Source organism: Amblyomma maculatum, chromosome 4 (assembly GCF_055883805.1).
Source record: "Amblyomma maculatum isolate TAMU_Amacu chromosome 4, ASM5588380v1, whole genome shotgun sequence".
Taxonomy (NCBI): Eukaryota; Metazoa; Arthropoda; class Arachnida; order Ixodida; family Ixodidae; genus Amblyomma; species Amblyomma maculatum.
This window is the reverse complement of record NC_139347.1, coordinates 136,938,162-136,950,603: the sequence shown is the minus strand read 5'-3', so window position 1 is coordinate 136,950,603 and position 12,442 is coordinate 136,938,162. Positions and strand designations below refer to the sequence as shown.

Below are 12,442 nucleotides of genomic sequence, written 5' to 3'. Positions count from 1 at the left end.
CCGCTCTCGCACTGCTCTTCAATTTTTGTAGTGCCAACGCGCGCTCGGTTCGTCAGAATGGTTGGAAACAGCTCAGAACATGTAAATGAACACTCGGTGCCTCATAACAAAGACAGCGCTTAGCTGGATGTGTAGTCAGAGGTGTTAAAACAGTACATAAGCCTCTCGAAACGACTGTTTCTCGCCATCGGCCATACCATGCTGAATACGCCGGTTCTCGTCCGATCACCGAAGCTAAGCAGCATTGGGCTCGGTCAGTACTTGGGAGGGAGACCACCTGGGAACACCGAGTGCTGATGGCACTTCTTTTGTTTTTGTTTTCTCCCAGCCCGCAGCTGGCTTCTTCATTTTTTTTTCTCCCTGTCACTTTGGCGTCGCAAATTCCACTGGCTGCTGATGAGCCGAGCAGGCCGGGTCACGTTTATTTGTGTGTCGATTCAATCATCACTTTGCGCGCATGCACGGAGAGATGCGACGCGCATTTGTATACGGTGCTGAATTGCTCGAGGCGATCGCGTGCGTGGCTTCTCGGTGTCAGTTTGACGCGTACGTGCCTCATTCACCAGTTTGCAGTGCAATTTTCACAGTTTTTGAGACCATTTGGCGTGGCCACAAGCGCACAGTTCGTGCTCATCGGCGCCCGGACTGCAGTCCGTGCACCCTGCATCCATGTGTAAACAACTCGCGATCGCCGCTCTCGCACTGCTCTTCAATTTTTGTAGTGCCAACGCGTGCTCGGTTCGTCAGAATGGTTGGAAACAGCTCAGAACATGTAAATGAACACTCGGTGCCTCATAACAAAGACAGCGCTTAGCTGCATGTGTAGTCAGAGGCGTTAAAACAGTACATAAGCCTCTCGAAACGACTGTTTCTCGCCATCGGCCATACCATGCTGAATACGCCGGTTCTCGTCCGATCACCGAAGCTAAGCAGCATTGGGCTCGGTCAGTACTTGGGAGGGAGACCACCTGGGAACACCGAGTGCTGATGGCACTTCTTTTGTTTTTGTTTTCTCCCAGCCCGCAGCTGGCTTCTTCATTTTTTTTTTCTCCCTGTCACTTTGGCGTCGCAAATTCCACTGGCTGCTGATGAGCCGAGCAGGCCAGGTCACGTTTATTTGTGTGTCGATTCAATCATCACTTTGCGCGCATGCACGGAGAGATGCGACGCGCATATGTATACGGTGCAGAATTACTCGAGGCGATCGCGTGCGTGGCTTCTCGGTGTCAGTTTGACGCGTACGTGCCCCATTCACCAGTTTGCAGTGCAATTTTCACAGTTTTTGAGACCATTTGGCGTGGCCACAAGCGCACACTTCGGGCTCATCGGCGCACGGACTGCAGTCCGTGCACCATGCATCCATGTGTAAACAACTCGCGATCGTTGCTCTCGCACTGCTCTTCATTTTTTGGAGTGCCAAAGCGCGCTCGGTTCGCCAGAATGGTTGGAAACAGCTCAGAACATGTAAATGAACACTCGGTGCCTCATAACAAAGACAGCGCTTAGCTGGATGTGTAGTCAGAGGTGTTAAAACAGTACATAAGCCTCTCGAAACGACTGTTTCTCGCCATCGGCCATACCATGCTGAATACGCCGGTTCTCGTCCGATCACCGAAGCTAAGCAGCATTGGGCTCGGTCAGTACTTGGGAGGGAGACCACCTGGGAACACCGAGTGCTGATGGCACTTCTTTTGTTTTTGTTTTCTCCCAGCCCGCAGCTGGCTTCTTCATTTTTTTTTCTCCCTGTCACTTTGGCGTCGCAAATTCCACTGGCTGCTGATGAGCCGAGCAGGCCGGGTCACGTTTATTTGTGTGTCGATTCAATCATCACTTTGCGCGCATGCACGGAGAGATGCGACGCGCATTTGTATACGGTGCAGAATTACTCGAGGCGATCGCGTGCGTGGCTTCTCGGTGTCAGTTTGACGCGTACGTGCCTCATTCACCAGTTTGCAGTGCAATTTTCACAGTTTTTGAGACCATTTGGCGTGGCCACAAGCGCACAGTTCGGGCTCATCGGCGCACGGACTGCAGTCCGTGCACCATGCATCCATGTGTAAACAACTCGCGATCGTTGCTCTCGCACTGCTCTTCATTTTTTGGAGTGCCAAAGCGCGCTCGGTTCGCCAGAATGGTTGGAAACAGCTCAGAACATGTAAATGAACACTCGGTGCCTCATAACAAAGACAGCGCTTAGCTGGATGTGTAGTCAGAGGTGTTAAAACAGTACATAAGCCTCTCGAAACGACTGTTTCTCGCCATCGGCCATACCATGCTGAATACGCCGGTTCTCGTCCGATCACCGAAGCTAAGCAGCATTGGGCTCGGTCAGTACTTGGGAGGGAGACCACCTGGGAACACCGAGTGCTGATGGCACTTCTTTTGTTTTTGTTTTCTCCCAGCCCGCAGCTGGCTTCTTCATTTTTTTTTCTCCCTGTCACTTTGGCGTCGCAAATTCCACTGGCTGCTGATGAGCCGAGCAGGCCGGGTCACGTTTATTTGTGTGTCGATTCAATCATCACTTTGCGCGCATGCACGGAGAGATGCGACGCGCATTTGTATACGGTGCAGAATTAATCGAGGCGATCGCGTGCGTGGCTTCTCGGTGTCAGTTTGACGCGTTCGTGCCTCATTCACCAGTTTGCAGTGCAATTTTCACAGTTTTTGAGACCATTTGGCGTGGCCACAAGCGCACAGTTCGGGCTCATCGGCGCCCGGACTGCAGTCCGTGCACCCTGCATCCATGTGTAAACAACTCGCGATCGCCGCTCTCGCACTGCTCTTCAATTTTTGTAGTGCCAACGCGTGCTCGGTTCGTCAGAATGGTTGGAAACAGCTCAGAACATGTAAATGAACACTCGGTGCCTCATAACAAAGACAGCGCTTAGCTGCATGTGTAGTCAGAGGCGTTAAAACAGTACATAAGCCTCTCGAAACGACTGTTTCTCGCCATCGGCCATACCATGCTGAATACGCCGGTTCTCGTCCGATCACCGAAGCTAAGCAGCATTGGGCTCGGTCAGTACTTGGGAGGGAGACCACCTGGGAACACCGAGTGCTGATGGCACTTTTGTTTTTGTTTTCTCCCAGCCCGTAGCTGGCTTCATTTTTTTTCTCCCTGTCACTTTGGCGTCGCAAATTCCACTGGCTGCTGATGAGCCGAGCAGGCCGGGTCACGTTTGTGTGTCAATTCAATCATCACTTTGCGCGCATGCACGGAGAGATGCGACGCGCATATGTATACGGTGCAGAATTACTCGAGGCGATCGCGTGCGTGGCTTCTCTGTTTCAGTTTGACGCGTACGTGCCTCATTCACCAGTTTGCAGTGCAATTTTCACAGTTTTTGAGACCATTTGGCGTGGCCACAAGCGCACAGTTCGGGCTCATCGGCGCCCGGACTGCAGTCCGTGCACCCTGCATCCATGTGTAAACAACTCGCGATCGCCACTCTCGCACTGCTCTTCAATTTTTGGAGTGCCAAAGCGCGCTCTGTTCGTCAGAATGGTTGGAAACAGCTCAGAACATGTAAATGAACACTCGGTGCCTCATAACAACGACAGCGCTTAGCTGGATGTGTAGTCAGAGGTGTTAAAACAGTACGTAAGCCTCTCGAAACGACTGTTTCTCGCCATCGGCCATACCATGCTGAATACGCCGGTTCTCGTCCGATCACCGAAGCTAAGCAGCATTGGGCTCGGTCAGTACATGGGAGGGAGAACACCTGGGAACACCGAGTGCTGATGGCACTTCTTTTGTTTTTGTTTTCTCCCAGTCCCTAGCTGGCTTCATTTTTTTTCTCCCTGTCACTTTGGCGTCGCAAATTCCACTGGCTGCTGATGAGCCGAGCAGGCCGGGTCACGTTTGTGTGTCAATTCAATCATCACTTTGCGCGCATGCACGGAGAGATGCGACGCGCATATGTATACGGTGCAGAATTACTCGAGGCGATCGCGTGCGTGGCTTCTCGGTGTCAGTTTGACGCGTACGTGCCTCATTCACCAGTTTGCAGTGCAATTTTCACAGTTTTTGAGACCATTTGGCGTGGCCACAAGCGCACAGTTCGGGCTCATCGGCGCCCGGACTGCAGTCCGTGCACCCTGCATCCATGTGTAAACAACTCGCGATCGCCGCTCTCGCACTGCTCTTCAATTTTTGGAGTGCCAAAGCGCGCTCTGTTCGTCAGAATGGTTGGAAACAGCTCAGAACATGTAAATGAACACTCGGTGCCTCATAACAACGACAGCGCTTAGCTGGATGTGTAGTCAGAGGTGTTAAAACAGTACATAAGCCTCTCGAAACGACTGTTTCTCGCCATCGGCCATACCATGCTGAATACGCCGGTTCTCGTCCGATCACCGAAGCTAAGCAGCATTGGGCTCGGTCAGTACTTGGGAGGGAGACCACCTGGGAACACCGAGTGCTGATGGCACTTCTTTTGTTTTTGTTTTCTCCCAGCCCGCAGCTGGCTTCTTCATTTTTTTTTTCTCCCTGTCACTTTGGCGTCGCAAATTCCACTGGCTGCTGATGAGCCGAGCAGGCCAGGTCACGTTTATTTGTGTGTCGATTCAATCATCACTTTGCGCGCATGCACGGAGAGATGCGACGCGCATATGTATACGGTGCAGAATTACTCGAGGCGATCGCGTGCGTGGCTTCTCGGTGTCAGTTTGACGCGTACGTGCCCCATTCACCAGTTTGCAGTGCAATTTTCACAGTTTTTGAGACCATTTGGCGTGGCCACAAGCGCACAGTTCGGGCTCATCGGCGCACGGACTGCAGTCCGTGCACCATGCATCCATGTGTAAACAACTCGCGATCGTTGCTCTCGCACTGCTCTTCATTTTTTGGAGTGCCAAAGCGCGCTCGGTTCGCCAGAATGGTTGGAAACAGCTCAGAACATGTAAATGAACACTCGGTGCCTCATAACAAAGACAGCGCTTAGCTGGATGTGTAGTCAGAGGTGTTAAAACAGTACATAAGCCTCTCGAAACGACTGTTTCTCGCCATCGGCCATACCATGCTGAATACGCCGGTTCTCGTCCGATCACCGAAGCTAAGCAGCATTGGGCTCGGTCAGTACTTGGGAGGGAGACCACCTGGGAACACCGAGTGCTGATGGCACTTCTTTTGTTTTTGTTTTCTCCCAGCCCGCAGCTGGCTTCTTCATTTTTTTTTCTCCCTGTCACTTTGGCGTCGCAAATTCCACTGGCTGCTGATGAGCCGAGCAGGCCGGGTCACGTTTATTTGTGTGTCGATTCAATCATCACTTTGCGCGCATGCACGGAGAGATGCGACGCGCATATGTATACGGTGCAGAATTACTCGAGGCGATCGCGTGCGTGGCTTCTCGGTGTCAGTTTGACGCGTACGTGCCTCATTCACCAGTTTCCAGTGCAATTTTCACAGTTTTTGAGACCATTTGGCGTGGCCACAAGCGCACAGTTCGGGCTCATCGGCGCCCGGACTGCAGTCCGTGCACCCTGCATCGATGTGTAAACAACTCGCGATCGCCGCTCTCGCACTGCTCTTCAATTTTTGTAGTGCCAACGCGCGCTCGGTTCGTCAGAATGGTTGGAAACAGCTCAGAACATGTAAATGAACACTCGGTGCCTCATAACAAAGACAGCGCTTAGCTGGATGTGTAGTCAGAGGTGTTAAAACAGTACATAAGCCTCTCGAAACGACTGTTTGTCGCCATCGGCCATACCATGCTGAATACGCCGGTTCTCGTCCGATCACCGAAGCTAAGCAGCATTGGGCTCGGTCAGTACTTGGGAGGGAGACCACCTGGGAACACCGAGTGCTGATGGCACTTGTTTTGTTTTTGTTTTCTCCCAGCCCGCAGCTGGCTTCTTCATTTTTTTTTCTCCCTGTCACCTTGGCGTCGCAAATTCCACTGGCTGCTGATGAGCCGAGCAGGCCGGGTCACGTTTATTTGTATGTCGATTCAATCATCACTTTGCGCGCATGCACGGAGAGATGCGACGCGCATATGTATACGGTGCAGAATTACTCGAGGCGATCGCGTGCGTGGCTTCTCGGTGTCAGTTTGACGCGTACGTGCCTCATTCACCAGTTTGCAGTGCAATTTTCACAGTTTTTGAGACCATTTGGCGTGGCCACAAGCGCACAGTTCGGGCTCATCGGCGCCCGGACTGCAGTCCATGCACCCTGCATCCATGTGTAAACAACTCGCGATCGCCGCTCTCGCACTGCTCTTCAATTTTTGTAGTGCCAACGCGCGCTCGGTTCGTCAGAATGGTTGGAAACAGTTCAGAACATGTAAATGAGCACTCGGTGCCTCATAACAAAGACAGCGCTTAGCTGCATGTGTAGTCAGAGGCGTTAAAACAGTGCATAAGCCTCTCGAAACGACTGTTTCTCGCCATCGGCCATACCATGCTGAATACGCCGGTTCTCGTCCGATCACCGAAGCTAAGCAGCATTGGGCTCGGTCAGTACTTGGGAGGGAGACCACCTGGGAACACCGAGTGCTGATGGCACTACTTTTGTTTTTGTTTTCTCCCAGCCCGTAGCTGGCTTCATTTTTTTTCTCCCTGTCACTTTGGCGTCGCAAATTCCACTGGCTGCTGATGAGCCGAGCAGGCCGGGTCACGTTTGTGTGTCAATTCAATCATCACTTTGCGCGCATGCACGGAGAGATGCGACGCGCATATGTATACGGTGCAGAATTACTCGAGGCGGTCGCGTGCGTGGCTTCTCGGTGTCAGTTTGACGCGTACGTGCCTCGTTCACCAGTTTGCAGTGCAATTTTCACAGTTTTTGAGACCATTTGGCGTGGCCACAAGCGCACAGTTCGGAATCATCGGCGCCCGGACTGCAGTCCGTGCACCCTGCATCCATGTGTAAACAACTCGCGATCGCCGCTCTCGCACTGCTCTTCAATTTTAGAGTGCCAAAGCGCGCTCTGTTCGTCAGAATGGTTGGAAACAGCTCAGAACATGTAAATGAACACTCGGTGCCTCATAACAAAGACAGCGCTTAGCTGGATGTGTACTCAGAGGTGTTAAAACAGTACATAAGCCTCTCGAAACGACTGTTTCTCGCCATCGGCCATACCATGCTGAATACGCCGGTTCTCGTCCGATCACCGAAGCTAAGCAGCATTGGGCTCGGTCAGTACTTGGGAGGGAGACCACCTGGGAACACCGAGTGCTGATGGCACTTCTTTTGTTTTTGTTTTCTCCCAGCCCGCAGCTGGCTTCTTCATTTTTTTTTTCTCCCTGTCACTTTGGCGTCGCAAATTCCACTGGCTGCTGATGAGCCGAGCAGGCCAGGTCACGTTTATTTGTGTGTCGATTCAATCATCACTTTGCGCGCATGCACGGAGAGATGCGACGCGCATATGTATACGGTGCAGAATTACTCGAGGCGATCGCGTGCGTGGCTTCTCGGTGTCAGTTTGACGCGTACGTGCCCCATTCACCAGTTTGCAGTGCAATTTTCACAGTTTTTGAGACCATTTGGCGTGGCCACAAGCGCACACTTCGGGCTCATCGGCGCACGGACTGCAGTCCGTGCACCATGCATCCATGTGTAAACAACTCGCGATCGTTGCTCTCGCACTGCTCTTCATTTTTTGGAGTGCCAAAGCGCGCTCGGTTCGCCAGAATGGTTGGAAACAGCTCAGAACATGTAAATGAACACTCGGTGCCTCATAACAAAGACAGCGCTTAGCTGGATGTGTAGTCAGAGGTGTTAAAACAGTACATAAGCCTCTCGAAACGACTGTTTCTCGCCATCGGCCATACCATGCTGAATACGCCGGTTCTCGTCCGATCACCGAAGCTAAGCAGCATTGGGCTCGGTCAGTACTTGGGAGGGAGACCACCTGGGAACACCGAGTGCTGATGGCACTTCTTTTGTTTTTGTTTTCTCCCAGCCCGCAGCTGGCTTCTTCATTTTTTTTTCTCCCTGTCACTTTGGCGTCGCAAATTCCACTGGCTGCTGATGAGCCGAGCAGGCCGGGTCACGTTTATTTGTGTGTCGATTCAATCATCACTTTGCGCGCATGCACGGAGAGATGCGACGCGCATTTGTATACGGTGCAGAATTACTCGAGGCGATCGCGTGCGTGGCTTCTCGGTGTCAGTTTGACGCGTACGTGCCTCATTCACCAGTTTGCAGTGCAATTTTCACAGTTTTTGAGACCATTTGGCGTGGCCACAAGCGCACAGTTCGGGCTCATCGGCGCACGGACTGCAGTCCGTGCACCCTGCATCGATGTGTAAACAACTCGCGATCGCCGCTCTCGCACTGCTCTTCAATTTTTGTAGTGCCAACGCGCGCTCGGTTCGTCAGAATGGTTGGAAACAGCTCAGAACATGTAAATGAACACTCGGTGCCTCATAACAAAGACAGCGCTTAGCTGGATGTGTAGTCAGAGGTGTTAAAACAGTACATAAGCCTCTCGAAACGACTGTTTCTCGCCATCGGCCATACCATGCTGAATACGCCGGTTCTCGTCCGATCACCGAAGCTAAGCAGCATTGGGCTCGGTCAGTACTTGGGAGGGAGACCACCTGGGAACACCGAGTGCTGATGGCACTTGTTTTGTTTTTGTTTTCTCCCAGCCCGCAGCTGGCTTCTTCATTTTTTTTTCTCCCTGTCACCTTGGCGTCGCAAATTCCACTGGCTGCTGATGAGCCGAGCAGGCCGGGTCACGTTTATTTGTATGTCGATTCAATCATCACTTTGCGCGCATGCACGGAGAGATGCGACGCGCATATGTATACGGTGCAGAATTACTCGAGGCGATCGCGTGCGTGGCTTCTCGGTGTCAGTTTGACGCGTACGTGCCTCATTCACCAGTTTGCAGTGCAATTTTCACAGTTTTTGAGACCATTTGGCGTGGCCACAAGCGCACAGTTCGGGCTCATCGGCGCCCGGACTGCAGTCCATGCACCCTGCATCCATGTGTAAACAACTCGCGATCGCCGCTCTCGCACTGCTCTTCAATTTTTGTAGTGCCAACGCGCGCTCGGTTCGTCAGAATGGTTGGAAACAGTTCAGAACATGTAAATGAGCACTCGGTGCCTCATAACAAAGACAGCGCTTAGCTGCATGTGTAGTCAGAGGCGTTAAAACAGTGCATAAGCCTCTCGAAACGACTGTTTCTCGCCATCGGCCATACCATGCTGAATACGCCGGTTCTCGTCCGATCACCGAAGCTAAGCAGCATTGGGCTCGGTCAGTACTTGGGAGGGAGACCACCTGGGAACACCGAGTGCTGATGGCACTACTTTTGTTTTTGTTTTCTCCCAGCCCGTAGCTGGCTTCATTTTTTTTCTCCCTGTCACTTTGGCGTCGCAAATTCCACTGGCTGCTGATGAGCCGAGCAGGCCGGGTCACGTTTGTGTGTCAATTCAATCATCACTTTGCGCGCATGCACGGAGAGATGCGACGCGCATATGTATACGGTGCAGAATTACTCGAGGCGGTCGCGTGCGTGGCTTCTCGGTGTCAGTTTGACGCGTACGTGCCTCGTTCACCAGTTTGCAGTGCAATTTTCACAGTTTTTGAGACCATTTGGCGTGGCCACAAGCGCACAGTTCGGAATCATCGGCGCCCGGACTGCAGTCCGTGCACCCTGCATCCATGTGTAAACAACTCGCGATCGCCGCTCTCGCACTGCTCTTCAATTTTAGAGTGCCAAAGCGCGCTCTGTTCGTCAGAATGGTTGGAAACAGCTCAGAACATGTAAATGAACACTCGGTGCCTCACAACAAAGACAGCGCTTAGCTGGATGTGTACTCAGAGGTGTTAAAACAGTACATAAGCCTCTCGAAACGACTGTTTCTCGCCATCGGCCATACCATGCTGAATACGCCGGTTCTCGTCCGATCACCGAAGCTAAGCAGCATTGGGCTCGGTCAGTACTTGGGAGGGAGACCACCTGGGAACACCGAGTGCTGATGGCACTTCTTTTGTTTTTGTTTTCTCCCAGCCCGCAGCTGGCTTCTTCATTTTTTTTTTCTCCCTGTCACTTTGGCGTCGCAAATTCCACTGGCTGCTGATGAGCCGAGCAGGCCAGGTCACGTTTATTTGTGTGTCGATTCAATCATCACTTTGCGCGCATGCACGGAGAGATGCGACGCGCATATGTATACGGTGCAGAATTACTCGAGGCGATCGCGTGCGTGGCTTCTCGGTGTCAGTTTGACGCGTACGTGCCCCATTCACCAGTTTGCAGTGCAATTTTCACAGTTTTTGAGACCATTTGGCGTGGCCACAAGCGCACACTTCGGGCTCATCGGCGCACGGACTGCAGTCCGTGCACCATGCATCCATGTGTAAACAACTCGCGATCGTTGCTCTCGCACTGCTCTTCATTTTTTGGAGTGCCAAAGCGCGCTCGGTTCGCCAGAATGGTTGGAAACAGCTCAGAACATGTAAATGAACACTCGGTGCCTCATAACAAAGACAGCGCTTAGCTGGATGTGTAGTCAGAGGTGTTAAAACAGTACATAAGCCTCTCGAAACGACTGTTTCTCGCCATCGGCCATACCATGCTGAATACGCCGGTTCTCGTCCGATCACCGAAGCTAAGCAGCATTGGGCTCGGTCAGTACTTGGGAGGGAGACCACCTGGGAACACCGAGTGCTGATGGCACTTCTTTTGTTTTTGTTTTCTCCCAGCCCGCAGCTGGCTTCTTCATTTTTTTTTCTCCCTGTCACTTTGGCGTCGCAAATTCCACTGGCTGCTGATGAGCCGAGCAGGCCGGGTCACGTTTATTTGTGTGTCGATTCAATCATCACTTTGCGCGCATGCACGGAGAGATGCGACGCGCATTTGTATACGGTGCAGAATTACTCGAGGCGATCGCGTGCGTGGCTTCTCGGTGTCAGTTTGACGCGTACGTGCCTCATTCACCAGTTTGCAGTGCAATTTTCACAGTTTTTGAGACCATTTGGCGTGGCCACAAGCGCACAGTTCGGGCTCATCGGCGCACGGACTGCAGTCCGTGCACCATGCATCCATGTGTAAACAACTCGCGATCGTTGCTCTCGCACTGCTCTTCATTTTTTGGAGTGCCAAAGCGCGCTCGGTTCGCCAGAATGGTTGGAAACAGCTCAGAACATGTAAATGAACACTCGGTGCCTCATAACAAAGACAGCGCTTAGCTGGATGTGTAGTCAGAGGTGTTAAAACAGTACATAAGCCTCTCGAAACGACTGTTTCTCGCCATCGGCCATACCATGCTGAATACGCCGGTTCTCGTCCGATCACCGAAGCTAAGCAGCATTGGGCTCGGTCAGTACTTGGGAGGGAGACCACCTGGGAACACCGAGTGCTGATGGCACTTCTTTTGTTTTTGTTTTCTCCCAGCCCGCAGCTGGCTTCTTCATTTTTTTTTCTCCCTGTCACTTTGGCGTCGCAAATTCCACTGGCTGCTGATGAGCCGAGCAGGCCGGGTCACGTTTATTTGTGTGTCGATTCAATCATCACTTTGCGCGCATGCACGGAGAGATGCGACGCGCATTTGTATACGGTGCAGAATTAATCGAGGCGATCGCGTGCGTGGCTTCTCGGTGTCAGTTTGACGCGTTCGTGCCTCATTCACCAGTTTGCAGTGCAATTTTCACAGTTTTTGAGACCATTTGGCGTGGCCACAAGCGCACAGTTCGGGCTCATCGGCGCCCGGACTGCAGTCCGTGCACCCTGCATCCATGTGTAAACAACTCGCGATCGCCGCTCTCGCACTGCTCTTCAATTTTTGTAGTGCCAACGCGTGCTCGGTTCGTCAGAATGGTTGGAAACAGCTCAGAACATGTAAATGAACACTCGGTGCCTCATAACAAAGACAGCGCTTAGCTGCATGTGTAGTCAGAGGCGTAAAAACAGTACATAAGCCTCTCGAAACGACTGTTTCTCGCCATCGGCCATACCATGCTGAATACGCCGGTTCTCGTCCGATCACCGAAGCTAAGCAGCATTGGGCTCGGTCAGTACTTGGGAGGGAGACCACCTGGGAACACCGAGTGCTGATGGCACTTTTGTTTTTGTTTTCTCCCAGCCCGTAGCTGGCTTCATTTTTTTTCTCCCTGTCACTTTGGCGTCGCAAATTCCACTGGCTGCTGATGAGCCGAGCAGGCCGGGTCACGTTTGTGTGTCAATTCAATCATCACTTTGCGCGCATGCACGGAGAGATGCGACGCGCATATGTATACGGTGCAGAATTACTCGAGGCGATCGCGTGCGTGGCTTCTCTGTTTCAGTTTGACGCGTACGTGCCTCATTCACCAGTTTGCAGTGCAATTTTCACAGTTTTTGAGACCATTTGGCGTGGCCACAAGCGCACAGTTCGGGCTCATCGGCGCCCGGACTGCAGTCCGTGCACCCTGCATCCATGTGTAAACAACTCGCGATCGCCACTCTCGCACTGCTCTTCAATTTTTGGAGTGCCAAAACGCGCTCTG

At 52.4% G+C, this 12,442-nt stretch overlaps 17 non-coding genes and 1 pseudogene across 17 annotated transcripts; all 18 read left to right on the top strand.

Moving 5' to 3' along the window:
* The first annotated feature begins 183 nt into the window (after positions 1–183).
* On the top strand, positions 184–302 carry LOC146192743 (5S ribosomal RNA). Its single transcript, XR_014706937.1, has one exon. It is a non-coding gene; the product is annotated as a 5S ribosomal RNA (ribosomal RNA).
* Positions 303–874: 572 nt separating this feature from the next.
* LOC146192742 (5S ribosomal RNA) lies at positions 875–993 on the top strand. The gene has a single exon (XR_014706936.1). It is a non-coding gene; the product is annotated as a 5S ribosomal RNA (ribosomal RNA).
* Positions 994–1,566: 573 nt separating this feature from the next.
* Positions 1,567–1,685, top strand: LOC146192741 (5S ribosomal RNA). Its single transcript, XR_014706935.1, has one exon. It is a non-coding gene; the product is annotated as a 5S ribosomal RNA (ribosomal RNA).
* Positions 1,686–2,257: 572 nt separating this feature from the next.
* Positions 2,258–2,376, top strand: LOC146192740 (5S ribosomal RNA). The gene has a single exon (XR_014706934.1). It is a non-coding gene; the product is annotated as a 5S ribosomal RNA (ribosomal RNA).
* Positions 2,377–2,948: 572 nt separating this feature from the next.
* LOC146192739 (5S ribosomal RNA) lies at positions 2,949–3,067 on the top strand. The gene has a single exon (XR_014706933.1). It is a non-coding gene; the product is annotated as a 5S ribosomal RNA (ribosomal RNA).
* Positions 3,068–3,628: 561 nt separating this feature from the next.
* LOC146192738 (5S ribosomal RNA) lies at positions 3,629–3,747 on the top strand (annotated as a pseudogene).
* Positions 3,748–4,311: 564 nt separating this feature from the next.
* On the top strand, positions 4,312–4,430 carry LOC146192737 (5S ribosomal RNA). Its single transcript, XR_014706932.1, has one exon. It is a non-coding gene; the product is annotated as a 5S ribosomal RNA (ribosomal RNA).
* A 573-nt stretch (positions 4,431–5,003) lies between these two features.
* LOC146192736 (5S ribosomal RNA) lies at positions 5,004–5,122 on the top strand. Its single transcript, XR_014706930.1, has one exon. It is a non-coding gene; the product is annotated as a 5S ribosomal RNA (ribosomal RNA).
* A 572-nt stretch (positions 5,123–5,694) lies between these two features.
* On the top strand, positions 5,695–5,813 carry LOC146192735 (5S ribosomal RNA). Its single transcript, XR_014706929.1, has one exon. It is a non-coding gene; the product is annotated as a 5S ribosomal RNA (ribosomal RNA).
* A 572-nt stretch (positions 5,814–6,385) lies between these two features.
* Positions 6,386–6,504, top strand: LOC146192734 (5S ribosomal RNA). Its single transcript, XR_014706928.1, has one exon. It is a non-coding gene; the product is annotated as a 5S ribosomal RNA (ribosomal RNA).
* A 563-nt stretch (positions 6,505–7,067) lies between these two features.
* On the top strand, positions 7,068–7,186 carry LOC146192733 (5S ribosomal RNA). Its single transcript, XR_014706927.1, has one exon. It is a non-coding gene; the product is annotated as a 5S ribosomal RNA (ribosomal RNA).
* A 573-nt stretch (positions 7,187–7,759) lies between these two features.
* On the top strand, positions 7,760–7,878 carry LOC146192732 (5S ribosomal RNA). Its single transcript, XR_014706926.1, has one exon. It is a non-coding gene; the product is annotated as a 5S ribosomal RNA (ribosomal RNA).
* A 572-nt stretch (positions 7,879–8,450) lies between these two features.
* LOC146192731 (5S ribosomal RNA) lies at positions 8,451–8,569 on the top strand. The gene has a single exon (XR_014706925.1). It is a non-coding gene; the product is annotated as a 5S ribosomal RNA (ribosomal RNA).
* Positions 8,570–9,141: 572 nt separating this feature from the next.
* Positions 9,142–9,260, top strand: LOC146192730 (5S ribosomal RNA). The gene has a single exon (XR_014706924.1). It is a non-coding gene; the product is annotated as a 5S ribosomal RNA (ribosomal RNA).
* A 563-nt stretch (positions 9,261–9,823) lies between these two features.
* On the top strand, positions 9,824–9,942 carry LOC146192729 (5S ribosomal RNA). The gene has a single exon (XR_014706923.1). It is a non-coding gene; the product is annotated as a 5S ribosomal RNA (ribosomal RNA).
* A 573-nt stretch (positions 9,943–10,515) lies between these two features.
* On the top strand, positions 10,516–10,634 carry LOC146192728 (5S ribosomal RNA). The gene has a single exon (XR_014706922.1). It is a non-coding gene; the product is annotated as a 5S ribosomal RNA (ribosomal RNA).
* Positions 10,635–11,206: 572 nt separating this feature from the next.
* On the top strand, positions 11,207–11,325 carry LOC146192727 (5S ribosomal RNA). The gene has a single exon (XR_014706921.1). It is a non-coding gene; the product is annotated as a 5S ribosomal RNA (ribosomal RNA).
* A 572-nt stretch (positions 11,326–11,897) lies between these two features.
* On the top strand, positions 11,898–12,016 carry LOC146192726 (5S ribosomal RNA). Its single transcript, XR_014706919.1, has one exon. It is a non-coding gene; the product is annotated as a 5S ribosomal RNA (ribosomal RNA).
* The last annotated feature ends 426 nt before the right edge of the window (positions 12,017–12,442 follow it).